This window comes from Sus scrofa, chromosome 15, assembly GCF_054392235.1.
Source record: "Sus scrofa isolate SSC_HxYL_T2T_F1_AM1 chromosome 15, Sscrofa_HxYL_maternal_Yorkshire_Landrace_v2.0, whole genome shotgun sequence".
NCBI lineage: Eukaryota > Metazoa > Chordata > Mammalia > Artiodactyla > Suidae > Sus > Sus scrofa.
In genome coordinates, this window is record NC_139397.1 from 131,528,544 (window position 1) to 131,556,340 (window position 27,797).

Below are 27,797 nucleotides of genomic sequence, written 5' to 3' on the forward strand. Positions count from 1 at the left end.
AAGAACAGGAAAAAGAAAAAGACCCTTTGTTTTCCAGCTATTTTTAATGGCTAAGAGTGTTTAAAACTAAAAGGGGAAATATACTGCATACATATCTTTAAAAGAATTCATGAGCATCTATTGAGGGCAGAGCAGACAGGAGAAAACAGAAGAGGTGGGACAACTACGAACGAATAGGCAAAAAACAAAAACAAAACAGCACAAAAACCAAGAAATAAGACCTTATTCTTGAAACTCTAAGATATATGGTCAAGCCCTAGCCCTGTCATTTATTCATTTTTTTACCTTAGTTAAGCCACGTAGTGCATTCTTCCATGTATTCTCTTGCACTAGATGGTTCTCAAGAGCTTTTATACCAGTCACTATCTTCGGTGCTAGAAGACCAGTCGGATCCCATCGTCACAGAGTTTATAATCTTTGCTTCCTTTTTGTTAACTCTAAAATGAGAAAAATAATAATTGCTTCTTCCAGGCTTGCTGTGAGGATCCAATGAGAATACCTTACATAAAAGCAGTTTGTGGCACAGTGGGATAAGGATCCAGAGCTGTCTCTATAGTGGCTTGGGTCACTGCTGTGGCATGGATTTGATCCTTGACCCAGGAGCTTCATCATGCCAACTGAAGCAGTTTGTAAACTATATATGTGAAAGATTATTATTATACTTCTCTTTGTCCAAATTCAGAATAGAAGTACTCAGCCAATTTCACATTTGTTAAAATTAAAATAAAAATTTCTAATTTCAATTGTCAGTGCACAATGCCCTCTGCAGAAGAAAATAACTTCTTTTTTTTTTTTCTTTTTTCTTTTTGGGGTCACACCTGCAGCATATGAAAGTTTCCAGGCTAGGGTTCAAATCGGAGCTGCAGCTGCCAGCCTACACCATAGTGACATTGATGCCATATCTGAGCCACATCTGCAACCTACACCACAACTCCCAGGCAAAGCTGGATCCTTAACTCTCTGAGCAAGGCCAGGGATTGAACCCACATCCTCATGGATGCTAGTTGGATTTGTTACTGCTGAGCCACAGTGGGAACTCTGAAAATACCTTCTTTTAATAAAATCTATCAAGGAGTTTGTTCCCTGATAGTTAAGAATTCTGTGTTGTCGCTGTTGTGACCCCATTTAAGTCCCTGGCCAGAGAACTTCAGCACACCAGGGCCTCAGCCAAAAAGAAAAAATAAAATCCATCAAGATTTTGTGGAACCCACATTATGATCAATAGACAGTGTAGCTTTGAAATGTCTCCTTTACATTTTATCTCCCGGTAGGAATTAAATTTCCACTCTTGAATTACAGAGTGCCAAAATAAATGGCCTAAGCATTTGGGGGAGAATCAATCAGACAAAATCAAACTCATTCTGTTCTTGGGAGTTCCCATCGTGGCTCAGTGGTTAACGAATCCAACTAGGAACCATGAGGTTGCGGGTTCGAGCCCTGGCTTTGCTCAGTGGGTTAAGGATCCGGCATTGCCATGAGCTGTGGTGTAGGTTGCAGACACAGCTAAGATCCCACATTTGCTGTGGCTCTGGTGTAGGCCAGCAGCTATAGCTCTGATTAGACCCCTAGCCTGGGAACCTCCATATGCCACAAGAGCAGCCCTAGAAATGGCAAAAAGACAAAAACAAACAAACCCCCCAAAAAACCAAACTCATTCTGTTCTTGAGCCACAAACCAAAAAAAAAAAAAAAAAAAAAAAAAAAACCCTATAATTTGAATAGTGATGTCTTCAGATTTTTTTGTTGTCATATTTGTTTTGTCTTTTTCAGGGCCGCACCCACAGCACATGGAAGTTTCCAGGCTAGGGGACAAACTGAAGCTGTAGCCACTGGCCTAAGCCACAGCCACAGTAACACCAGATCCCAGCCATGTCTGCAACCTACACCATAGCTCACAGCAACGCTGGATCCTTAACTCACTGAGTGAGGCCAGAGATCAAACCTGTGTCTTCTTGTACTAGTCAGGTTCATTTCCACTGAGCCATGATGGGAACTACTATTTAGGTAATTTTTTACTATATGACATCAGTACAACATAGTTTTAAAAAAAACTAAAGATAATTTTTAGAATACTGAATTAAAAATTTAATCTGCTGGCAAGGAGTGGGATTGCTGGATCAAATGGTAGTTCTATTTTTAGTTTTCTGAGGAATCTCCATCCTGTTTTCCACAGTGGTTGCACCAATTGACAATCCCACCAACAGTGTAATAGGGTTTCTTTCTCTCCACACCCTCTCCAGCACTTATTGTTTGTGTAGACTTTTTGATGATGGCCATTCTGGCTGGTGTAAGGTGGTACCTCATCCCACTCCTGGGCATCTATCCAGAGAAAACCACAACTCACAAAGACACATGTATTCTGATGTTCATTGCAGCACTATTTGCAATAGCCAAGACATGGAAACAACCTAAATGTCCATAGACAGAGGAGTGGATCAAGAAGATGTGGTAGATATACACAATGGAATATTACTTAGCCGTTAAAAGGAACAAAATTACACCATTTTTAGCAAAATAGATGGACCTAGAAATTATCATGCTAAGTGAAGTCAACCATACAATGAGATACCAACATCAAATGCTTTCACTGACATGTGGAATCTGAAGAAAGGACAGACTGAACTTCTTTGCAGAACAGATGCTGACTCACAGACATTGAAAAACTTATGGTCTCCAAAGGAGACAGTTTGGGGGTGGAGGGATGTGCTTGGGTTATGGGATGGAAATCCCGTGAATGATCATTATACTACAACAGATGTGATAAATTCATTTAAGTAATAAAAAAAAAAAAAGAAGTGAGAAAATACAGAGGAAAAGGAAAACATAAAAAAATACAAAAACAAAAAACAAACAAAAATTTAGTCTGCTTACTCAGAGAAGAAATTTAGTACCAAATCAAATAGAACCATAGCCCCATATCCTTCCTTGTTCTTATTCATAAAATATATCTTTTAAATAGAATTACTTCACTAATAAGTTCATAGGTCAAGCAGTCTTGACAAGCTCAGCTCTTCTAAGTGCTTTATAATTATTCAAAAATTGATAAGTATTACTTGAAATGAGTATTTCTTGTATTTCAAGTATTTTTTATTGACAAGTATACTGGTTTTTAAAAAGTGGTAATAGCTATTTTCAACAGTATTTGAGTCACTGATCTTCCAAAAAGCGTTGCTACTAACTTTTTTTGGCCACATGTGTGGCATGTGGAAGTTCCTAGGTCAGAGATCACACCCCAGCCACAGCAGTGACAACACCAAATCCTTAACCGTTAGGCCATCAGGAAACTCCTACTAACTTTTTCAAAAAAAGGAAATAATTTAAGACAGTAAAATAGATGAATGGGAGTTCCCATCATGGCTCAGCAGAAACGAATCTGACTAGGAACCATGAGGTTGCAGGTTCGATCCCTGGCCTTGCTCAGTGGGTTAAGGATGTGGCATTGCTGTGAGCTGTGGTGTAGGTTGCAGACGTGGCTCAGATCTGGCGTTGCTGTGGCTGTGGCATAAGATGGCAGCTATAACTCCAATTAGACCCCTAGCCTGGGAGCCTCCATATGCCATGGGTGTGGCCCTTAAGACAAAAAAAAAAAAGATAAATACATCATTTTATTTCCTAAAAACTGAAATATATTTGCATTCTTCATAGATCAGTTTGTATATGCATTTCGATGTTATACTTTAAATTTACAACCAAGCAGGAGTTCCCATTGTGGCGCAGTGGTTAACGAATCCAACTAGGAACCATGAGGTTGCGTGTTCGATCCCTGCCCTTGCTCAGTGGGTTAACGATCCAGCGTTGCCTTGAGCTGTGGTGTAGGTCGCAGACGAGGCTCGGATCCCACGTTGCTGTGGCTCTGGCGTAGGCCGGGGGCTACAGCTCCAATTAAACCCCTAGCCTGGGAACCTCCATATGCCACAGGAGCGGCCCAAGAAATGGCAAAAAAAAAAGACAAAAAAAAATAATAATAATAATAATAAAATAAAATAAATAAATTTACAACCAAGTAAACACAGAACAAACCATTGTGTAATACAACTAAGATCAAATGTATGTAAATTTTGTTGTCTTTTTAGGGCCACACCTGTGGCATATGGAAGTTTCCAGGATAGGAGTCAAATTGGAACTGCAGCTGTAAGCCTATACCACACAGCAACATGGGATCCAAGCTGCATCTGTGACCTACACCACAACTCACAGCAACACCGATCCTTAACCCACTGTGTGAGACCAGGGATTGAAACCATGCCCTCATGGATACTAGTCGGGTTCGTTAACTACTGAGCCACGACAGGAACTTCCAAATGTATGTAAATGTAATAGTACAAACACATAAATTTATTATCGTAGTAGGATATAAGATTAAATGAATTCATTCTTAAATTCCTAAGGTCAAAGAGTTACAGGCCAGGGAGTTCCCTTCATGGCTCAGGGGAAAAAAATAAAACTAGTATCCATGAAGACGTAGGTTGGGGATCTGGCATTGCCTTGAGCTGGGATGTAGGTTTCAGACATGGCTGGGATTCCACATTGCTGTGGCTGTGGTGTAACCCCTATCCTGGGAACCTCCGTATGCCACGGCCGTAAAAAATAAACAGATCACTAAATTTGGTTTATGCAGTGTTTAAGTACAGCAATGCAATTGTTTCCTTTATAAGGCAAACATTTTAAAATCAATTTATGACAGAAATACAGTAAAATAGTTTCAGTAGCGGAGGGATATACGGTGCTAGTTTAGTTCTATGCAAACATGAATCAAGACCTCCACATCCTATCAAAGCAACAAATGACCCAACTTTGCTAAGAGAACAATATGAATTCTAAACAATGTGTTTCTTAAAGGAAAAATTTAAGGAGGAAAACGGTATCAAGCTCTTTGGAAGAGAAGGGAAGTACAGTCATACACCAAGTAGACTGGAATACAACCTCTGTATTTCAAAGTAGTGTCACGTGTTATCTCCTTCTTCATGTACCATTTAATAAAAATAGTCTTTTTATTGAAATACCTAATGAAAATTTGAATAAGAATATAGTACTCATTATTTTACAAAGTTGGGTAAGTTTTTAAATATAGTAAAAGTTAAAATATTCATGTTTGTGAAAATTAGTATTTTAACTCACTGAAATGAAGTATAGGAAGAATAATCTCACAACTGTAAATTTGTTTTTAAAATAATAAACCCTCTTTTATTACTTTCCAACCTGACTTTAGAAGGGATAACAGCTCCTTTCTATGATCTATTACTCATACTCTGCACAAATGAAGTTAAGAATATCATGAAACAATTTATAAAAGTTTATAATCTCAGTCAATTAACCACAATTTACTTAATAACCATTTACGTAAAATATAACAAAATCTTGCATAAATCATGTTTCTGTAAGGAATAATCATTTCACATTTTATACTGGAGCTATATCACTGGTGAGATTTTCTTTAAAATAGTCTATTGAGATCAACCATAACATATCTGAAGGATATGCAAATAAATTGCAAATAGGGACTGCATCTTAAGATTTTAATTAACCTAAAATTTATGCTTAATATTTCTCTTGGGCATCTATACTAGAATTAGGGGTGACCAAAATATTCTATGGTTCATTAGAATGTACCAGGGCATAGGTACCAATATTTCTTATTTCTCACTTGCATGGATGGTCTTGGCTGAATTATGATGAGCAAAGCTGTTCAGTCATATCCCCCTTTTCAATTACTCAAGGCTGGAAGAGACTGAAAATTTATTCTGGTTATCGTTTTCTCTGATGGTTAGAATTAATAAAAGGAATACATTGAATAGAAAGAGATTTGCTTTCAAATCCAGAATGAAAGGGAAGGATGTGAGAGATTTGTTTCCACACATTGCAGAATAGTAATGCAACAAGAACGGCCTCCTCCTGAGATTGTGCAAATGGTACCTGTTTGACTTGTTAAAACTTGATTTTCTTGTAGAAAAAAAAAATGTTCTTGGTCAGACATGTATTTAGAAGGATCTCTGAAATGTCCCTGTTTAACCAGGTGGTAAATAAAACACTTCAAAAACCGATTCTTGATTTCCGGGACATTCAAGGAAAAAGTATTGAGAAAGAGGGACAAGAACCCTAGGGGATAACATTTCGGAGGCAGAAGGAGCAAGATGCTATAGGAGATTAAAAGGAAAAAGATGTAGAAGAAACATCATCTAAGCTTGAAAAAAACCTATTTTAAAGAAGAGTTTGGGATTGTACATGAATAAGGTGGGTGCAGGGAGGAAGAGACTGAAAAATATCAGGATCGCATTTTTCTTTTTAAAAGACGCCTCCAGCACTGAGAGGTCAAATGTTGAGAATTGGGAAAAGGCCACTGATGTCTGATATTCCACCTCAAAAAGACGATGGCATTCCAGAGCAAGTGTCTTTGTCTATGTCCCCAAATGCCTGCTCTTTCATCTTTTTCAGAATACTGAGATTTAAAACCACTCTGGTTCATTCCTTTTTCTGTTTTGGCCCAGATGGACCCCATGATCTGACACTATTTGGTACTGGAAAAGTCCACTTTAGGTGGATCCTCTTAACCCCAGAGACCAAAATTTCATAATAAATACTAAGGTAGGAGAATGAAAAAAAGGAGAAGGAAGGGGAGAAGGAAGGAGAGGAAGATAGAAGATATTTGGTGGATCTGAAGCTTGAAAAATGAAATGAAATTTGTGAAAACAAATTATCTTATTTAACAACATTTAGGTTATAACCGCAGTGATGTGTTCATTTTCAGAATGAACAAAGAATGAGCCAAACATTCATTGGCTTGTGGTGTAACATGGCAAAGAAATGTTTTTGGTAGTTGGACATAGCATTATTTTTATTTATTTGTTTGTTTGTTTGTTTAGTCTTTTTAGGGCCACATCCGCAGCATATGGAAGTTCCCAGGCTGGCGTCAAATCAGAGCTACAGCTGTTGGCCTGTTCCACAGCCACCACAGCAAGGTGGGACCTGAGTCGCCTCTGCAACCTAGACCACAGGTCATGGCAATGCCGGATCCTTAACCCACTGAGCAAGGTCAGGGATCGAACCTTCGTCCTCATGGATTCTAGTCAGATTTGTTTCCGCTGAGCCATGACAGGAACCCCGCATTCTTTTTTTTTTTTTTTTTTTTTTTTTTTTTTTTTGTCTTTTTGCCATTTTCTTGGGCCGCTCTCGCGGCATATGGAAGTTCCCAGGCTAGGGATCCAATCGGAGCTGTAGCCACCGGCCTACACCAGAGCCACAGCAACAGGATCTGAGCCGTGTCTGCAACCTACACCACAGCTCACGGCAATGCCGGATCCTTAACCCATTGAGTGAGGGCAGGGATCGAACCCACAACCTCATGGTTCCTGGTCGGATACGTTAACCTCTGCGCCACGACGGGAACTCCTTTTTTTTTTTTTTTAAACTGAGGTAGTGTTGATTTGTAATCTGTTAATGTCTCCTGCACAGCAGTGATTCATCTACATACACACACACACACACACACAAGAATATTCTTTTTTATATTCTTTTCCACTACAGTTTATTACAGGATATTGAACAGAGTTCCCTGTGTCACACAGTAGGACCTTGTTATTTATCCATTCTGTGTATATACTAGTCTGCATCTGCTAAACCCAAACTCCCCCTCCATCACTCTCTCACCTCCCTACCCTCTGGGCAACTACGCATCTCTTCTCTAGGGATTGTTGTAGCATCTTTAATCCACCTTTTCCCAGGAGCATCTCTTAATCCTTTGATATTCAAAAAATTCTCTTTTGAAGCTTCTACTCTATTATCATCCCTTTTGCTTTTCTCTTCTCCAGTGATTGAATGGTGGAATTTTCATTTGCCCAAGATTCCAGCAGTTGCCAATTATCACTTTCAGGGACTTCAAGGAAGTTTACATCTGGTGCAATATTTGTATTTTCACTTTAAATTTGATTTGCATTGTATTTGTATCATATTGTCCAGATACTGCTGCTTTAAGCAACGAGGAGTATAGAATCCATTGCTAGGCATAGAGAATGCTGTTATTTGAGTGAGAACTCATTTTATAAATCGCTAGTTTTGTAATATGTATTTGTAAGTGTTTTCTATTTTACTTTCTTATGCAATTTTATATAAATCCAGGAATTTGATTATGAAAACTCAGAAGAAAAGCCTCTCTGATCTCTAAATAATCAAGAATGGTCTGTCTTTCCAAACATCATAGAAATGATGAAATTTTTATATAAAGGAAATATAATCATTGAGAGGTATGTTTTTATTTCACCCTCAGAAATCTTTTTTTAAAAAAACATATCTATTTATTTATTTTTGCTTTTTAGGGCTGCACCTGTAGCATATGGAAATTCCCAGGCTAGGGGTTGAATCGGAGCTACAGATGTCAGCCTACACCACAGCTTACAGCAATGCTGGATCCCTGACCCACTGAGCAAGGCCGGGGATTGAACTATCATCCTCATGGATACTAGTTGGATTCATTTCCAGTGCACCATAATGGGGACTCCCACCCTCAGAAATCTTGATGTGCTTCTCCAACGTCATAGTAATATATTTTAGGAATATATGGTTAGTCTTCAGCAAATTAATTGTTCAATTTTTTTTTTTTCTTTTTAAGGCTGCACCTAAGGCATATGGAGGTTCCAAGGCTAGGGGTCAAATCAGAACTGTAGCTGCCAGCCTAATGCCCCAGCCACAGCAATGCCATATCCAAGCTGTGACCTACACCACAGCTCAGGGCGACACCGGATCCTCAACCCACTGAGCGAGGCCAGGTATCAAACCTGTGTCCTAATGGATACTAACCAGATTCATTTCTGCTGAGCCACGATGAGAACTTGTTTGAAAATGTAACATAAAAAACAAAACAAAACAAAACAAAATAATAATAATTGCTTACCTATTGTCTAAGTATGACTAGTGAGTTGTCAGCAAACAAAGATTCTCTATTTTTTTTTTCCCTGCCTGCAGCATGTGGAAGTTCCTGGGCTAGGAATCAAACCCACAGCCCAGCAGTTAATCTGCTGCACCACAAGAGAACTCCTAAAAATTCTCTATTTTAACTGCTTTTCTCTATGGCAGTTTAAATTGGTAAAAATTATTAGTCATATTGCTAGATTTGTCTTTAAATTTGTTGTTTGTATATGCAGGAAAAAATAACTATAAATTATGGCAATTTGAAATGCAATTATAATCCTATGATATAATGCATATTCATGGTCAGAAAAATATAATGTTGGCATGAGACTTGTTGCTAGGAAATGAAGCTCTCTCCACCAATTAGTATTTCTGGAAATTTTCTATTAAAGGGATGTATTGACTCATTTTGAAGGTTTCTCTGGATTAATTTGAATTTTTAATTTGAATTTACACAAGGAATTAAGATGATAAAAAATGTAAATCAAACTTAAATCTATCCAATGCTTTTCAAAAAATAGTTAAGTATGGACATTCTGGCAAAATCCCACTTATAATTTTAAATCTCCACATTCCATTTGTTCTAATGATATAGGAAAAAATCATCATAATGCAGCACACAATTAATTTGTTTGGCTTCATGGGGGAAAAAAATAAAAAGATTTGCTTTTGGAAGAAGCACTTTCATTGCCCAAATTATTTTGCATTTGGTTGCATTAGAAACCAATCCATTAGTGGACCTCAGATAATTAGTAAATGAAAAGATACAGATAGAGATGTACCTCCCTTCTGCCATTTTTAATGCTTTCCTAGTCTAATAATTTGGTCTATATCTTTCCCTTTTTGAAACATCCATTTTTTTCCAGGAATTTCTGTATTTAGAATTCTGTGGACCTTCTCATTGCTTCAAAGAGTAGGGACCACTTCTGACAATACACTCTTTTGTTTTTGTTGTTGTCTTTTTTGATTGTTTTTAGACATTTTTTTTCTATCAATTTCTATAGTTGATTTACAATGTTGTGCCAATTTCTGCTCTACAGCAAAGTGACCCAGTCATACATACATTTTCATTCCTTTTTTAATATTACCTTCCATGATGGTCTATCCCAAGAAATCGGATATAGTTCCCTGTGAGAGTAGGATCTCATTGCTTATCCATTCTAAATGCAATAGTTTGCACCTATTGACCCCAAACTCCCAATCCATCTCACTTCCACCCCATCCCCCCTTGGCAACCACAAGTCTGTTCTCCATGTCTTTGAATCTGTTTCTGTTTTGTAGATCGGTTCATTTGTACCATATTTTCGATTCCATATGTAAGTGATATCACATGCCATTCGTCTTTCTCTTTCTGACTTATTTCACTTAGTATGAGAATCTCTAATTGCATTCATGTTGCTGCAAATGGCATTACTTCATTCTTTTTTTGATGGCTGAGTAGTATAATACACTGTTAATTTTCACTTTTCCCCCATTGTTGGCCACAAACATGCTCTAGTAGCTACTAGAAGTGACCAATCAATTTCTCTAGGACAGTGGTCAGAAATTTTTTTTAGATCTTGGTCCATAGCAGGAGCAAGAAACTCTGTCTTATACACACTATTCTTGTCATCTTCCAATAAGTAACAAATAAGTGTCATTGTATAAGAACAGTTCAGGAGATAATATAAACAACAATGATATCTTAGGAAGAGTCTCAATTATTGGTAGTCTTGCCTTGAGTTAAATTCTTCAATAAACTCAATTACACAGTAATTTTACTCATGCATATCAAAATTTAAAAGTTCCTGGAAACTTAGCAATACATTAAAATTACCAAATGATTTAAATTTCCTGAGGAGTTTAAAAAATCATAGGACTTCCCATGGTGGCTCAGTGGTTAATGAATCTGACTGGTGTTCATGAGGATATGGGTTCAATCCCTGGAGTTGCTCAGTGGGTTAAGGATCTGGCGTGGCCATGAGCTGTGGTGTAGGTTGCAGAGGAGGCTCAGATCCCAAGTTGCTGTGGCTGTGGTGTAGGCCAGCAGCTACAGCTCCAATTCAACCCCTAGTCTGGGAACTTCCATATGTGCCGGTATGGCCCTAAAAATATGCATATATAACTGTAAGAGGTGCATGAGAATTGGATAAAGAAGATGTGGTACATATATACAATGGAATATTACTCAGCCATAAAAAATAATGAAATAATGCCATTTGCAGCAAGGTGAATAGACCTAGAGATTATGATACTAAGTGAAATAACTCAAAGACAAATACCATATGAGATCACAAATATGTGGAATCTAACAAAAAATTATACAAAAGAACTTACAAAACAGAAAAAGACCCGATTTTGGAATCAAATTTATGGTTACAAAAGGGGAAACATGGTGGGGTGGCAGAGATAAGTTAAAGAGTTGGAATTGGGAGTTCCCATCGTGGTGCAGTGGTTAACAAATCCGACTAGGAACCATGAGGTTGTGGGTTCCGTCCCTGCCCTTGCTCAGTGGGTTAAACGATCCGGCGTTGCCGTGAGCTGTGGTGTAGGTTGCAGACGCGGCTCGGATCCCGCGTTGCTGTGGCTCTGGTGTTGGCCAGTGGCTACAGCTCCGATTAGACCCCTAGCCTGGGAACCTCCATATGCCGTGGGAGCGGCCCAAGAAATAGCAAAAAGCCAAAAAAAAAAAAAAAAAAAAAGAGTTGGAATTGACATATACACATTACTATATGTAAAGTGGATAGTAACAAGAAGAACCTACTATATAGCATAGAGTAACCTACTCAATACTGTGTAATAACCTATATGGGAAGAGAATCTGAAAAGGAATGGATATACATCTATGTATAACTGACTTACTTTGCTGTATACATGAAACTAACACAACTTTGTAAGTCAACTATACTCCAATAAAATTTATATTTTTTTAAAAAAGAGTTCCTGTTGAAGTTACTCTTGTGGCTCAGTAGAAACAAATCTGACTAGCATCCATGAGGACTCAAGTTTGATCCCTGGCCTCGCTCAGTGGGTTAAGGATCCAGTGTTGCTCTGAGCTGTGGTGTAGGTTGCAGGCACTGCTCAGATCTGCCGTTACTGTGGCTGTGATGTAGGCCAGCAGCTGTAGCTCTGATTCAACCCCTAGCCTGGGAACCTCCATATGCTGTGGGTGTGGCCCAGGAGAAAAAAAAAAAAAAAAAAAAAGAGTTCCTATTGTGGCTCAGTGGGTTAAGAACCTGACATAGTGTCCATGAGGATGTGAGTTCAAACCCTGGCCTCACTCACTGGGTTAAGGATCCAGTATTGCTGCAAGCTACAGTGTAGGCCACTGGATCTGTCATTGCTATGGCTGTGGTGTAGACACAGCTGTAGTTCCAATTCAGCCCCTAGCCTGGGAATTTCCATATGCCACAAGTGCGGCCATAAAAAGAAAAAAAAGAAAAAAAAAAAAAAAACACAGGTGCATGAAGGGGAAAAAAGATAATAAAAATGCTAGACCATGATAACTGCTATGTCTTCCAAATAATCTCCATGGAAACTACAAACATCTGTCATTTTACTCTACCCCTCTGAAGCTTTCAAATTCATGACAGACATCAAAATATGGTAGTATAACCCTAAATTGTGGTTCTGGATGCTGGGGTTTTAAACAGGGCTCCCACTCATTAGATAAGTCACAATACTCATAAATTTGTTTCTATTGTGGGAGTTCCTGTCATGGCTCAGTGGAAATGAGTCTGACGAGTATCCATAAGGATGCAAGTTCGATCCCTGGCCTTGCTCAATGGGTTAAGGATCTGGCCTTGCCATGAGCTATGGTGCAGGCCACAGATAAGGCTGGGATCCTGCGTTGCTATGGCTGTGGCCTAGGCCAGTGACTACCAACCCTGGGAACTTCCATTTGCCACAGGTGCAGCCCTAAAAAAACAAAAAAAAAGTTTCTATTGCATCCTCTCATCAGCTTTGCTCCAACTCAATTTGTCTTAAGTCAGACAAATTGCAGTTCCATCCTTCGTGTGTTTCTTGTATTTATTCCTGCAGCAAAAGTATTTTCCCCTTTCTTTCTAAGAGAACCTTTCCTCATGCAAGCAATCAATAAATATATAACAACTCTTAAACAGTTTTCTCAAATTCAACCCACCTTCCTCTTCACCTTAAGCCCTTAGCAATCCTTTTACCCCTGTGTACAGCTCTAATTGATCATGAAAAGGATTTAGTAAATTTGTATATTCTTCCTTGAATTTATCATATCTTCTCAATTGTAGCAATTTAGTGACCTTTATTATTCCATAGGTTCTAGAATCATGGAATCCACTCCCCATTTTACTAAAAAAATGATGCAATTAAATTTGCAATTAGACCGCCCACTTCTGAGAAGATGCCTACCATGCCCAGAGCCTCTTTTTAAGAGAAGCTTCTGTAGGAAGTGCTTATTGCAAACTCGACCTGTTGATGCTTATCCCATAAATGTTAGATCAGGACTAGGTAGCCTGACATGAAAGCTCTGTTCAAAGATCACCTGTATAAACGCTGCTGGGTAGACCAATTGGATCCTTACCCTGGGGGAGGTCAAAACCCAGGCTAGGAGGAGCAAACTGGCCATGATGGCAGAAAAGGAGAGATACTATATGCTGAAAAATGTGATGGTCTGAAAAAATAAGCTGATTCATGCATGGATCACTGGGATGGCCACCTAATTGCCATTATGCAATCTCATACCTGTCTCTACACTGCATTTCCATGTTACATACCAAGTAAAGGCCAACGAAAGTCAATGCAGGTTTCTCAGGGATGGAACTTGAGAAAAGTTTTGGAAATCCTGACTGATCACACAACATGCTCAAAAAAGCCTTTGCCGTTACAGTCAGTACAACCACACCTGTGATGCCAGGAGACTGCGGTAGGCTAAGAGGGAGGGAGGGGGAGATGTGACGACAGACAGAAAAGGAAAAGACTGGGTGATGATGAAGTGAAGAAGCACCCGAAGTTGAATGAAGGGTCCAAAAGCCCAGGAACACAAGAAATGCAGCTCTAGAAGCTGGAAAAGACAAGGAAACAGATTCTCCTCTAGAGCCTCCTAGGGGAATTTGGCCCTGCCAACACTTTAGTTCAACTGAATTTGTACTTTTGACTCCAAGACCTGTAAGAGAATAAATATGTGTTGTTTTATGCCACCAAGTTTATGGTAATTTGTGCCTCCACCCTAAGAAACTTATATGAAGATGTATGTGCATATTCCATATTTGTATTTGGTAAATAGAGTAAGAGATACACATTAATTTTTTTTTTTTTTTTTTTGCTTTTTAGGGCTGCACCCTTGGCATATGGAAGTTCCCAGGCTAAGGGTCAAATCAGAGCTATAACTGTCGGCCTAGCCACAGCAATGTCAGATCAGAGCCACATCTGCAACCTACACCACAGCTCACAGCAACGCCAGATCCTTAACCCACCGAGTGAGGCCAGGGATGGAACCCATGCCCTCATGGATACTAGTCAGGTTCATTACCGCTGAGCCATGAAGGGAACTCCTATTTTAATTTATTAGGGCTATTAGCTTATGGAGTTTAAGCTTAGTCTACCTTTGTGTATGTGTAAGTCAACATCAGAATCTGAAACTTTTTTTTCCCATTTAAAAGCTACTAGACTCAGGAGTTCCCGTCGTGGCATAGTGGTTAACCAATCTGACTAGGAACCATGAGGTTGTGGGTTCGATTCCTGGCCTTGCTCAGTGGGTTAAGGATCCAGCATTGCCATGAGCTGTGGTGTAGGTTGAAGACACGGCTCAAATCCCATGTTGCTGTGGCTCTGGCATAGACCGGTGGCTACAGCTCTGATTAGACTCCTAGCCTGGGAACCTCCATATGCCACAGGTGCAGCCCTAGAAAAGACAAAAAAATAATACCAATAAAAGCTACTAGACTCAGAAATATTATTCAAAGCCTTTGTAGGGCCTAGCTAGGCAATGACTTTCTATTCTTTGATACTTTCCCAAAAGACTTCCAGGAATAGAATTTATCTCTCAAAGCCAAAGAAACCTTACAGCTCCCATATACACAAGTACCTTATCATTAAAGGTATTCCCAGAATCTTTACTTTAGGATGTAATTTGCTAAATACAGTCTTTATAATGAATTCACCTACTGGGTGAGTTAAGCGTAGTTTTCCGTGTAAGTACATGGCCTCACTAGTTAGAACTCTTGTAGTCTGAATATGCATGGTTTTTAGTTAAGAGCATATTGGTCCATAGATGACAGTTTACACGTATAAATTCCACAGGTAAGAAACAATTGCCAGTTAATAGATGGTGATGATAGATGTCAGAAACGTAAACTCCCTAGGTCTCACTCCTGTCTAAAACTCAGCTGTCTGTCATTCCCTCTGCAAAGGCTTGCTGGGCCCCCAGGCTCCAGCAGTGGGGCTGGAGCTGTTCCTCTAGCCTCTCAGGGTGCCTGTCCTCAATGTGTTCTTTCCTTGCTAAACAGCAGAAAAAGGAAAGGGAGTAGGTGTTGGTTTTTACTTAGTCACTGCCTTAAATAAAAGGCCTGTCTCAAAGGCCTCATACCATCATGCCTAGTATACAGTAGGCCCTCAATTCATGTTTGTTGAATGAGTCTAGTTCCCACAAATGCTGTGTTTCCAGGAAAAGGAGAACTTTTAATAAGAGCCACTTTCTTAGGGGCTACTCTGCAAATGTCAAGCCTTAAACAGTTGCCTAGGAAAATCTGAAACTGCAAACTTTAACCTTTAGAGCCATATTAGGATTTACTTGAAGGCTCTGTTTTGCAAAGAACAGGCTGCGTCTAAAGTCAGCTAACTTGTACACCAATAACACAGATTTAATAAAAATGGAAAGTGGAGAGCAAAATTAGCAAAAACCATAAACTCCCAGCTTATTATTCTATAGCAAAGGACATAATCTTTAATTAATCTTCTATTTCCCAATGATCTATGATCACTTAATCATCCCTAGAATCCAGTCAAATCAATTACAGTATCAGTTCTTACCGTTTCCGGTCAGAAATATCTTTCATCTGCCCAGGTCCTCATATTTCCTTGTGCATCCAGATTTCATTGCATCACCAGGTGAAAGCTGATTTTTAACAATGACACATTCTTTGAGTGATTTTTCCCAATTTGAAAAAAAAAATTGGAAAAATAGGGGCTTTGAAAGATCAGTAACAGTGCAATCAAACTTAATTTGTGTACCCTAAGGCTTTCTCTATACTCACCACCTTGCTAAATATATCTCTAAATAGTTTATGATTCTTAGTCTAGTTTTTCATGAGCACATATACTCATAGTTACTTTATATTTTATACATATTTCCATGCATTCAATAAGAGTATCTTCATGGAACTCTTGATTTTTTATCAAAAACTTATTCCTTCCTCAGCCCTCCTATCAGTAAATGGTGTGCCCATCAACACAGGTTAAAAATTTAGAAGCTATCCTTGATTTCTCTCATCTCCTCCTCAGGATTTCATCTAATATTTTGTTAACTACTGGCTCTACCTTCAAATGCACCACAAACCCATTATCCTCTCTGCATCTCCTCTGCTCTCACCATCACCACCATCTTTCACTTAGTCCACCACAAAAAAAAATTTGCTATTGACTTCCTATTTCTACTCTTGAAATTTTGCAATTCATTCTCTGCCCAGAAGCCAGGGTGATGCTATAAATGTAAACAAACACCTCTAAAACTTAAGCCACAAAGAAGCAACCGAATCATTGTGCTCACAATCTTTGAATTGGGCGGGTCCTCTGCAGGTGTACTCATGTGGCTGAGGGCTGTAGCAGCAGCCCTGTACACCTGTCCCTTCATGTAGTCTCAGGGCTGCTGCCCATGGTCTTTTCATGTGGTGTTGATAGGGATGGAGTAGGATAGTTACACAGGTAGTTGTAGAAGTCCCAGTAGGGGACCATAGATAGAGACGGAAACCTAGGGAATTTGGGGAGGAGACCAATTTAAGTAAATAATCACTCAAGAAAGCTATCAGAACAAAGCAAGCTTGCTTAACTATAAAACCATAAATAAAAGCATAGGATACGCCTTAGGTTATTAAGTGAAATGTAAAATGAGGCCTGCATTCAAGTTCAACGAGATAATGATCCTTAGGGCCAAGGACAGGAATTTAAAGGAAAGAAAAGCAGGAGACCCTCATAGGAAATCTGAGATGATTCAACACATTTTAGCATATGTTAGTGCTCTTTTGCTTTGAATAAGTGCCATGACAGTCCTAGTTTGACCTCATAGGGTCAAATACTCTCTTAGCCAATACAAAGAAGAAGCTAGTGATGTAAACCTGACATCTACTTAAGAATGAGGAAGAAGGCAGTCTTTTTCCACTCCCCACTTTCCTTGGATTATAAAAATGTAGCGCACCTGATCCTTGGGGCAGAGCCTCCTTGCCCGCCCACTTGTATCCCTCATAGTCATCTTATCTTAATAAATCCATTTCTTGCTTATCACTTTGTCACTTGCTGAATTCCTTCTGTGCTGAGACACAAAGAACTTGAGTCTCCGTTAAATCCAGACACCAGGTGAGTGATTCTAATTAAAAAACTGTGGGTTCAAGTCCCAGTCTAAGTTTAGGCTGGGTTCCAGCCAGAGGTGTTTGGTTTCAGTCCTGGGATGTAGGTACTTGAGTTTGAGGATGGTAGATGGATTCGTTTGGTTGTTTGCTGTGCATCAGTGTGAGTAAAGCTCAGTGGCTCATTTGATTTTGGTTGGGGCAGGGGGTTGCCTCTGATCTAGCCACAGTGTTGTAAGACTTACAAAGAAATGGGACACCAAGGCTTTTTGCCAGGAAGCAGCATTTATTGGTGCCGGCACTGGCTCAGTGGATTAATATCCAAAGGCTGAGCCCGGAATGCAGCATGCAGTGGGGTGCCACCTTATATATACATATATATATACCCTGTTAGTTTTCCTGCTATATCTAAATTTCTTTGTCACCCTTATAAGGTGGTCTATAATTTTCCAGCAGATGCTACATTGTTGCAGAACTGCCCATGCATGCTCAGATGCTGATGTTGCATGTTGTCTTCCCTTTGCTCTGGGAGGGCCCTTCTCCTTCCCCACTTCAACAGGAGCAGCCTTACTCTTACACTTTAACAGAAAATAAACAGATTCTTTGGTTTCTTCTTTCCTAGCATAATTTCCTGCCTATTTTCTGAAACTTTTTTTTGACATCAGAGGAAAACAAACTCACAAAGACTGCTTTAAACAAAGACAGTCTTTAAACAAACTTTCAGTGTGAAAAGACAATGATCATTTTCATTCATGCAAATTCATAACATTTGATCTAAGGAAAAATGTAGTGCCTTGGTGATATGCAGCAAATATGAAATACAGGTTAATGTGTGACCTGGACATTTGGCATGGAAGAAAAAAGTAGTTACTCTGTAGCTCTGTCTAATTGACTTATAAGAAATTATAAATATAAATCTTTCCTCTAATTTACTAGGAGTTAATAGAGGATCTAATCAATTTTATTGAAAATAAAAAAGTGACTTCCTTTAGTAAATAGTTAAGTTTAACTCTTGGATCAGACAAAAAAAATTCAGGTCAGAGTTCTCTTATGGTGCAGCAGGTTTAGGATCTGACATTATCATTGCAGCAGCTGAGGTCGCTGCAGTGGCTGGGGTTGATCCCTGGCCTGGGGACTAACACATGCGAAAAAAAAAAAAAAAAAAAAGAAAGAAAATTCAAGCCATATAGGAAGATAAAATGCTCTTCTGGAATAAAAGTATGAAAAGCTAGCAGGATTCCCATTGATACAAAAGACAGAAATCAAAAAGTTTTAAGAAATTATTGCAAGACACATGTTATCATTTTATTCTTAAAGATAAATACTTGCTTGCTTTATGAAAATATTCAGAACTTCTCCCTAAATCTACATGGAAATACAGACTCTACTGAATGCAGAACAGAACACAGCAACTTTGCAAGATCTGGGAGTTATGAATAAGGAATTTCTAGACTCGCCTTGAATGCCAATGAATGTCAAGCTTGTAAAACTTACTAATAATAGCACTAACATTTGTGTAATGCTTTATAGTTTATGGACACTGTCAAATACATTATCTCATTTGGTTTTCAAAATAACCTTTGGGAAAACCAGACTACATTTAGTGATATTTAACAGATAGGGAGAGGTTAGGACAGGCGCAAAGTCACTTAATACTGTACTGAAATAAACAAAATCCTCTCTGAGGCTAACATCACTTTACTTGGATCTGACATTATCAAAGCCTCTCATTCCACAAGAGGACTTAGATTTAACCTGCAACCTTCTGGGAAGACTTTACATCAGAACTTACATTCCCATTACAATGCAAATAAGTGATTACCTTTTCTGTGGGAAGATTTTGGGAAAGATGCGAGAAAGGATCTGGGAGCACTCAGCTCCTGAACACATGGAAGTCCTTTAGTGAGGTGGTTGCAGGAAGGATGTTAGACCCTTAAAGAAAAACATGCCCATATCCACAGCTCCTCTGAGACCACTTTGTCCTTACTTAAGCTGTGCTAGTGAACATCATGTGTGAAAGTATATCCATGGTCTTGAAAATGTTAATCTGTGTAGATTTTTTAAAATAATGAATCAAAGCATAGTTTAAATTTGCTAAGTGATGTTTAGACTAAGATGTGAAGAGTGAGTAGGAGTTAGCCAGGTTAGGAGGCAAGAAAAGGAGTATTATTTCAGGCAGAGAAAGCAGCATGTGGGAAAGTTGGAGGCAGGAGGCAGTATGGTACGTCTTACTACTTGTGCCAGAATAATTCATCAAGGTATTCATTTGTGTTTTGTTTGAACAGCTATAGATGGACCAGAAGCACAAGAACAATGTTTTCTCCTCCTCAAACCTCTCTGTCCCACTTAGGCTTTATGTTGAATGGGGACCTGCCCTTGTCTTACAGAGTTAAGAACTTTTTGTTTTGTAAAAGAAGATAGTCCAAGAAAGGGGTTGGGCTTTGAGACTCAATGATCAGGAACCAGACATGAAAAAAATCAAAGAGATTCTCAGAAGGGCTGGTGATGAGGCGTCCTCAAAATAGCAGACCTGCAATGCACCTCTTCACTGCATTCCAGGAAGGTGTTTGGAGCTTGAAGAATGGCTGGGTCCAGTCTCCATAGCTCCCAGCCTCTGCAAGGGTCTCAGTGCCGGTGTTACTAATGATGCCTCTTTACAAAGAAAATTCAGACTTGGACACTAAGCAGTGCCCTACTGGGGCCAAAGACAAGACCTTCTGAATCTGAAGTGGGATTGGGGTTAGCAGAGGGATATGTGTCTTCATTTTCTTACAAGTATGTGATTGTTGTAAATACTCATTTAGGATATGACATGCTTATCTCATGACATGCTTATCTCAGACTCAGAGACCTTCAGACACTGAGGTCTGGTTCAGGTCTTTGGAATATGAGTGGATGATATTTACTCATGTCTCCAAAATTTGCAGAGTTTCTGAAGGTCTTAGGATCGTCATTTCCTGCACATTCATACATTTAGAATTAGAAGTATTTATTTTCACAATGACTTGATAAAGTCTGTATTTTACAATCATCACAGTCACAAAGAACAAACCAATATGACGGTCAGCCATGCAAAGGTAGAACATTTACCACATAAAGGTAAAAATAAGAGGTAACACGTATAAACAGAGTTCAATCTCTTTTCCAAGTACTATCTCAAGTGACTGAGCTGGATTAAGTTGCATGAGACTCTTAACAACCTATAGATAGATATTTTTAGCCCAAGTGTGACTCTTGCCAAGAGAAGGATGGTAGATGAAGCAACACAAACACTGAGTAGGTAGCATTTTTCTATCAGGCGAGAAGATGACATTAAACACCAACAAACTGAAGGTAATTCCTGGATCAAAATCAAGTGTGATCATAAGAAAATTTAAAAATCCTCTACTTATACCAGGCACAGAACAACTTCTTGCCAAACAGAATAGAAGTGACTACCTCAATTTATTTTGTCCCCTACTCCCAGTGAATCAGTTTCTTTTTGTGTATAAGGCTTTTTGGCATTATCCCTCTTGAGTTTTCATTGAACAATGAAAGGTTATTATTGGGGGATTTCCAGCAGTATTATTAGGTGGCTGCACCATCCTAAATTCAGCCACCGTTTCCAGGACATCTAGAGACCTCCCATTGATTTCTACATGCCAAAATACTCAGCAATTGGAAATTTTAGGTACTGTTGTTCAATAGAATCTACTATCCAATTTAGTTTATAGTAAAATCTACCACAAAGCATTGAGAAAATTAATTTGGTTTGCCTGCCAGGAGATTCTGGTATGATAGTATTTTTCCTCTGGAGCACCAAGAGGAGTTTGTTCATCTGCCATTCAGATTATTCCAATGTTTTATTATCAATTACATGGCTAAGCCTAGGTAAAAATACAAAGAAGCCAAAGTTCACTTTGAGTCCTTTCTTCTATTCATGCATACCCTCCTCATCTTCTTGAGAAAGCATGGTTGTATTTCATCCCAAGAATGCTCAGGTATCCATTCAAGCTCACTACTTTCATGAAGTGTTTTTGGACACCCAAATTTTGTCATCAGGCTTCAGCTGATCTTCTCATTGCTAAATCTACTCCTAAATGCTTGGTTCTTTGGCTGAACTTAAGCTTTTGATACCTTTTCTTTGATATGCTTTTTTTTTTTTCCCTGTTGGCCTCTCATTTGGATATCCCATTTCCAGAGTTTTCTTCCTATTACAGTAATAACTTTTTTTTTTTTTCCATCTTCCTTGTTCCTTCTCTTTTCACTAGCCTTTTAACTTTGGAGGGATCCAATGTTCAGGCTTTAGTTGTCTTCTCTTTCTCTTTATGGTCACACTTTTGATCTCATTGATGGAAAAATCTATATCCCAGTGACTGCCATTGTACCCCTTTGGTGGGCCTTCCTCCTGAATTCTAGACTCATGTATCCAACTGCCTATTTGAAAGCCACTCTTACACATTTGGTAGGCATGCCAAACTGAAGCTGACCAAATCTGAGCTAAGTATCTTTCCAGAAAAATCTATTCTTCCTGAAGTTTTTTCCATTTCACCTGAAAACATTCCAGTTAATCCAGGCAACATCTTTAGAAACATACTGGACTCCTTCATCATCTCAAATAATGCATTCAACTTTCCATATCCAACTTCAAAATACATTCAGATTTCAATCTCTCCTGACCACATCCAATTACCTGCAGTGCTACCACCCTGACCGAACCAACGTCATCTCCTCTTGGATTATTGCAGTAACTTTGTAACTGCTTTCCCTGTCTCTACTCTTATAAACTATCTTGGTTTAGGTGCCTCTGGTAGAAGATCCTGAGCAAGAATTTGGGTGTTATTTATTTAAGAGGCGATCCTAAGAAGCATTGTGGGGTGTGGTGCAGAGAGAAAGGTAAGGAAAAAAGCCGAAAAAAAAAGATTTAGTGTTAATGAACAGGTTACCACTGTGCACAAGTGGGGCTCAATCCTGCGGGAGATCCTTTGAGAGACTGAGCAAAAACATATCTCTGAATTTTACCACCAAGGAGCAAGGAATGTCAGAGAGTTAACCCCACTGATAGGATATCTCCCCAATCCAGAGAAAACTGAAGTGCTGTGCCTCTTTTTTTTTTTTTGTAGAAAGAGGTATAATGAGCTTGTCCTTTAGCACTGAAGGAAAGTCCAAGTATTCCTCAAAACCCTGGACCATAAGAATATCACTGATGTACCATGAATTCTTCTAGGGTTTATTTAATTTCTGGTTCACTTATGACTTACCAGAGCATCCAGAGCTTTTCCCACTTCACGCTCACTAGTTTGATTGATGTCATTCACCAGCTGAACCAGCATGATGTTCTGTGGAGTGTACCTTTAGCTTCTACTGCAGCAGAAAACAAGAAAGTCTGCAAACATCTGGGGTAAGACTCTGAATGTCTAATGTTCTCCAATGAGGAGAATGCAAAATGCTTTTGATTCTCTTTCCTGATAATGATTTTTTAAAATTCATTTTTCAAGTCAATAGCAGTCATGTTGATTTGTTCTAGTAGCAATACCACATATGACAGCAATTATGAATAAGGTCGGTTTTATGGTGGTCTACTGTTATGTGCTGGCTCAAGCTGATTTTGTGGGGCTCTACCAGTGAATTAAATGAGAATTCAGTGGAGTCCATCATTTCAGACTTTGAGGATGGCACAAATCTCTGGCATTCCAACTGAAATACAGATTGATTTTGATTTGCTATTTTGGCCAGGTTGCAGGGGCAGTGTCAGAGACTTCTACTTGGTCTTTCTTTAGCAAGGAACCAATGGGCAATTTCTGCTAGCTGCTAAGAATATTCAGCTTTGCATTGATAATGGGAAGGTGATTAATTACCTGGGGACTCACTGGACCTACTATGAGATAGTCATGGGACAGGACCCCTATTTATCATCTGGTCTCCATGAATTCTCACCCCAACAGTGGCCATGATGATATTTTGTGTTCCTCAGCATCAGTGACATTATTTCCAGCAGCCCTTGAAATGTCTAGGTATCACCATTTCTCTAGTGGACACTTAATATGATAAAAACCTGAGTTTTTCTGGAGAAGATTTGTTAAGATATTTGTTTTATATAGTCGCTTTGACATTGCTTTTGCAGGGATCCTAGCCTCCTTCTTATTCAATGAGCCTTGGGTCTGAGAACTCACTCAGATGTGAACACAAGATAAGTGATCATGATTTGCTATTATAATGGCTGACACTATTTGCTTTCCAGCTCTTGATTGCTTTTGCTTATACAAATTGAGCAATGATCACTAGTGGTTGCCTGCTTATCTAGGCACATTCTGGTCAATTAACCATTACCATAGTTCCTTGAAAATCTAGTTTCCTTGGTTACCACTATGGTCTGCACCTGTTATAGTAAATATGTCAACCTTAACCTGTGATAGACAAGTGATGCCACCTGGCCTCTTTTATACCAGAATTTTTTATCTCCATTATCACTTGGAAGCTCAGTTTCATGGCAGCCTCCCCTGTTTTCAACCCGGATCTAGAGATGACATCCATCACTTAGTCTTTCAGTGAGGCTGATACTCCCTCACTAGTACATCTTTATAGTTTTCATGAAGAGTGCCTACCCAGGCCCTTCTAGGTAACAGAGTCAGCTAGTGGGTGCTCTGGACTTAAGTAATACACCCATGTCTTTAAGCATCAGGACCTGCTTCTCAAAACTCTACTGAGGGAATGCTAGCATCTCCACTGTAGAAGATCCTTATCTCTAAGCTTCAAGGCATCATTCCAGAGGCATATTGAGACTGACTCCAGCATCCTCGTCAAGGTGTTACATTCTAAGTCACAGGGGAGTACCCCAAATTGATAAACTCTTCCCTGGAAAGTTTCTATTCTGTTCCCACTACCCCCAGTCCCTATCAAACCCCCTCAAAATTCATATCATACAAACCCTCCTAGTTCTTCCTGACACATACTAGCCAGGTTCTGAAGATATTTGGGGAAATGATCTGTTTCCTTCAACAACAGAGTTCCTTACTTCCTATTTTATCCATGCTGAGACCTGACCTCAGCCTTTGGTCTAGAAACAAAGAGAAGAGGGAAGGACAGATCTTGAGGAGAAGCAGCATCATTTTGTGAGGCTTCTTTGCATGACCCCTAGCAACAGAAAGTGAGAGGGAAGGACATGCTCATGCCAAACAAGATGGCAGAGGGTTAGTGCCCTGAATTGGTTTGGACTCTGAAAGGCGTACTCTTGCAAGGTAAACTTATCAGTGGCATGATTAAGATCAATTAATCTGACGAAAGCAAAGTAAAAAAGCATGTAAGAATCATTGGATTATGAACCTGACTAGTATTCATGAGGATGCAGGGTTCGATCTCTGGCCTAGCTCAGGGGGTTAAGTATCTGGCATTGCCATGAGCTGTGGTGCAGGTTGCAGATGTGGCTCAGATCTGGCATTGCTGTGGCTGTGGTGTAGGCTGGCAGCTGCAACTCCAATTAGACCCCTAGCCTGGGAACTTCCATATGCAGTGAGTGTGGCCCTAAAAAGCCAAAAAAAAAAAAAAAAAAAAAATCCTCATCAAATGTTTAAAAGGAGTTCCAGCAATAATTTGTTTCTTGTCCTTGGATGTCCCTGGATTGCCTACTGCATCATCACTGTAAAATACCCCATGGTGGGCTGGAGCTGGTTCTTCCCTGCTCTTGCTGATTGTACCCATCCCTTCCCAGCTCTGCACTAAGTGACATCACCATAGGTAGCCTGAAACCAGCTATAAGTAAAATATATTTCCATTGTGAAGATTTAGCAAATGTTACAAATGCTAGCCATTTCCCCCCTGGAGACTGGTTGTTAAACATTTCTCAGCATACTATTGAGACCCTTTATTTAACAAGTATGTGTACGTTTTGATTCCTTGCAACCAAAAACTTGTTGACAAGAATCAAAGTTCAAAGCCATGGAAAGACATGGAGGAAACATAGTGGTTATTACCAAGTAAAAGAAGCAAAAGAAAAGGCTACATACTGTATGATTCCAATTAGATGACATTCTGCAAAAGGTAAAACTATGGAAACAGTAAAAAGAGCAGTGGCTCTGGGGGAAGCAGGAATGAATAGTAGGGGACAGAGGATTTATAGGGCAATGAAATGCTCTGTATGATACTGTTGATCTAAAGCAAAAAGACTGCCATATATTCCTCCAGCAAGCATGAGGTTTATTCAGGATCAGAAGAGAACTGCTATTCATACTACAATCATGATGAGCCATGTGCAAGCTCCCCCATGGCAAGAGAAAGAGAGCACTTGGAGAGGAGGGAAACTGGGGTTTGGCACAACCTCTACACGGATTAAATCATGAGACATGGTAACTGCCGACCCACAACGCCACCTGAGCAGAGGGAGGCACTCTTTGCTCTGGGAAAACTGGAAGAACAGGTCTTCAGATAGTTAGATATTTTTAGGAGAAAATTTTGAGGCCACTTCTTGCATCTTCTCTTATTTAGAAACACATGAAAATCTTTCATGGTGATGTCTGCTCCTTGTGACTGGTAGGAATATTCATGAGACCAGAAGCAAACTTGTAAAATGTTTACATGACTGCATGCACTGCCACCCCCTTTTTTTTTTTTTTTTTTGCTTTTTTTAAGCACCCACGGCTTATGGAAGTTCCCAGCCTAGGGGTCAAATCAGAGCTGTAGCTCCGAGCCTATACCACAGCAACACCAGATCAGAGCTGCACCTGTGACCTATGCCACAGCTCACAGGGATCAAACCCATATCCTCACAGACACCAGTCGGGTTCATTACCACTGAGCCAGGAAGGGAACTCCCCCCTTCACCTTTATCACTTATACACTGATATTATTTCCTGCTGCCTCTTTGGAGTGGTATAACAGGGCTATCTTTTTCAAAACAAAAAGTAGTCACAGTTACCGGTGAGTGCAGCCCCAAGGGTGAACCCTGAGGGAACTCAGGAAAGAAATAAAGAATGCTGGCCCAGTAGCTTTGCTGCATATCAAAAGAGTTATTCCAGCAAGCCCAGACCTTTGCACCTCTCCACAGAAACTCACTAAATTCCTTAACTTGAGATATGCAGTTTTCTGTAAATCTTTTGTTCCTGCTGCCTGCCCTTTGTCAAGGAAGCTCCTATATATTCAAGCAGTTTTTCTCAGGGCTACCTGATATGCCATCTTATGGGCTTAAGTCCTAATTTGCCCGGAATAAAATTTAACTCTCAACTTTCAAGTTGTGCGATATTTGTATGTTGACAAGGGAAAAGGAAGGTAGGACTGCTAAAGCAGACAGGCTGCTAAATGTGAGCAGAGAAAGGGGGGCACGGCCAGGTGGCAGGAAACATTGCATCTTGTAAACATGGGTGGTCCATGGGCAAAGGAAGGCAGGAAACTACACATTTCGGGCGAGATAAGTGTCCAGAAAGCAAAAAAAGGTGGCAAAGGCACAAATCTTTCGCATCTGACTGTAACTTTTTGCTCAGCATGCCCTCATTACAATAAAGTTAGCTTTGCAAATGAGAAATTCCCTTCATGTACAGAAGCCATGACATCAAGATCAAGACTCAGTAAGGACAAAAATCCATCCTTCCCTTGGGTAGGTGGAGCTGGGGAAAAAAAATCAGGGAATCTGATCCCGACATCTCTCCTTCCTCAATGAATGTTCCACTACTTCATTTGTATGCCCTTCATACCTGGCTTTCCAAAGAAACCCAGGGCAGCTACTCACCTGTCTGCTTGCTCTCCCTCTGGGAGTGTTTTCTTGCTTAAATAAATCATCACTTTACTTTCTCAATCTCTCTGTCCTGTTTCTGACTTCTTTCTGCAATAAAAAAAGAACTTTTCTTTCACTAGAAACAAGAGGTCTATAGCAAACAAAGAGACCACAGATTTGTTTGCAGAGAACTCGAACCACTGGCTGAGTTCTTGCCAGCAAAGTTTTTCTTCTGTGGATTCATGCGCCTAATGAACAGCGAAGCCAAAAAAAAAAAAAAAAAAAAAGAACTCGATTGGGTTCAGGGAGAAGCTTTTATAGGCAAAATTTAGGGCAAGGGGGCTGCAGGTGTGTGACTTTCTTCTGATTGGTTGGTGGTGAGGCAGTGGGGCGGTGCTCCAGGAATTTCAATCTTCAGCCTCCAGATTCCAATCAGCTGGGGCTCTCCTCGAGTAGTTACCTTCCTCCACCTGGGTGGAGCCTCAGTTCTTGCCAAACAGATACTCCTTGCGTTACAGATACTCCTTCTGGAGAGATTAGGACCCTCCCTGCCCATTGCTGTGTCCTGACTGCTCCTCCTTGGTTTCTGCATAACCCTCACTTCCCTAACAAATGTTTGAATCTGCCCTTTGATATCCGGGAAGGTCTAGAAGGCTCAAGTCTTTTTTCTGCCAACAAGAAGTAGGAGATATGGAAAGATAT

At 39.7% G+C, this 27,797-nt stretch overlaps 1 long non-coding RNA gene across 2 annotated transcripts; it reads right to left on the reverse strand.

Annotated features, from left to right (window-relative positions):
* Window positions 1-27,475, reverse strand: LOC110257065 (uncharacterized). 2 transcript variants are annotated; one of them, XR_014829287.1, is made up of 3 exons: window positions 27,111-27,475; window positions 22,654-22,753; window positions 1-437 (listed from the first exon to the last, which is right to left on the reverse strand). It is a non-coding gene; the product is annotated as an uncharacterized LOC110257065 (long non-coding RNA). The 2 variants fall into 2 exon arrangements; XR_002339239.2 differs by having other exon boundaries at window positions 22,654-22,756; window positions 27,111-27,346.
* Window positions 27,476-27,797: the final 322 nt, after the last annotated feature.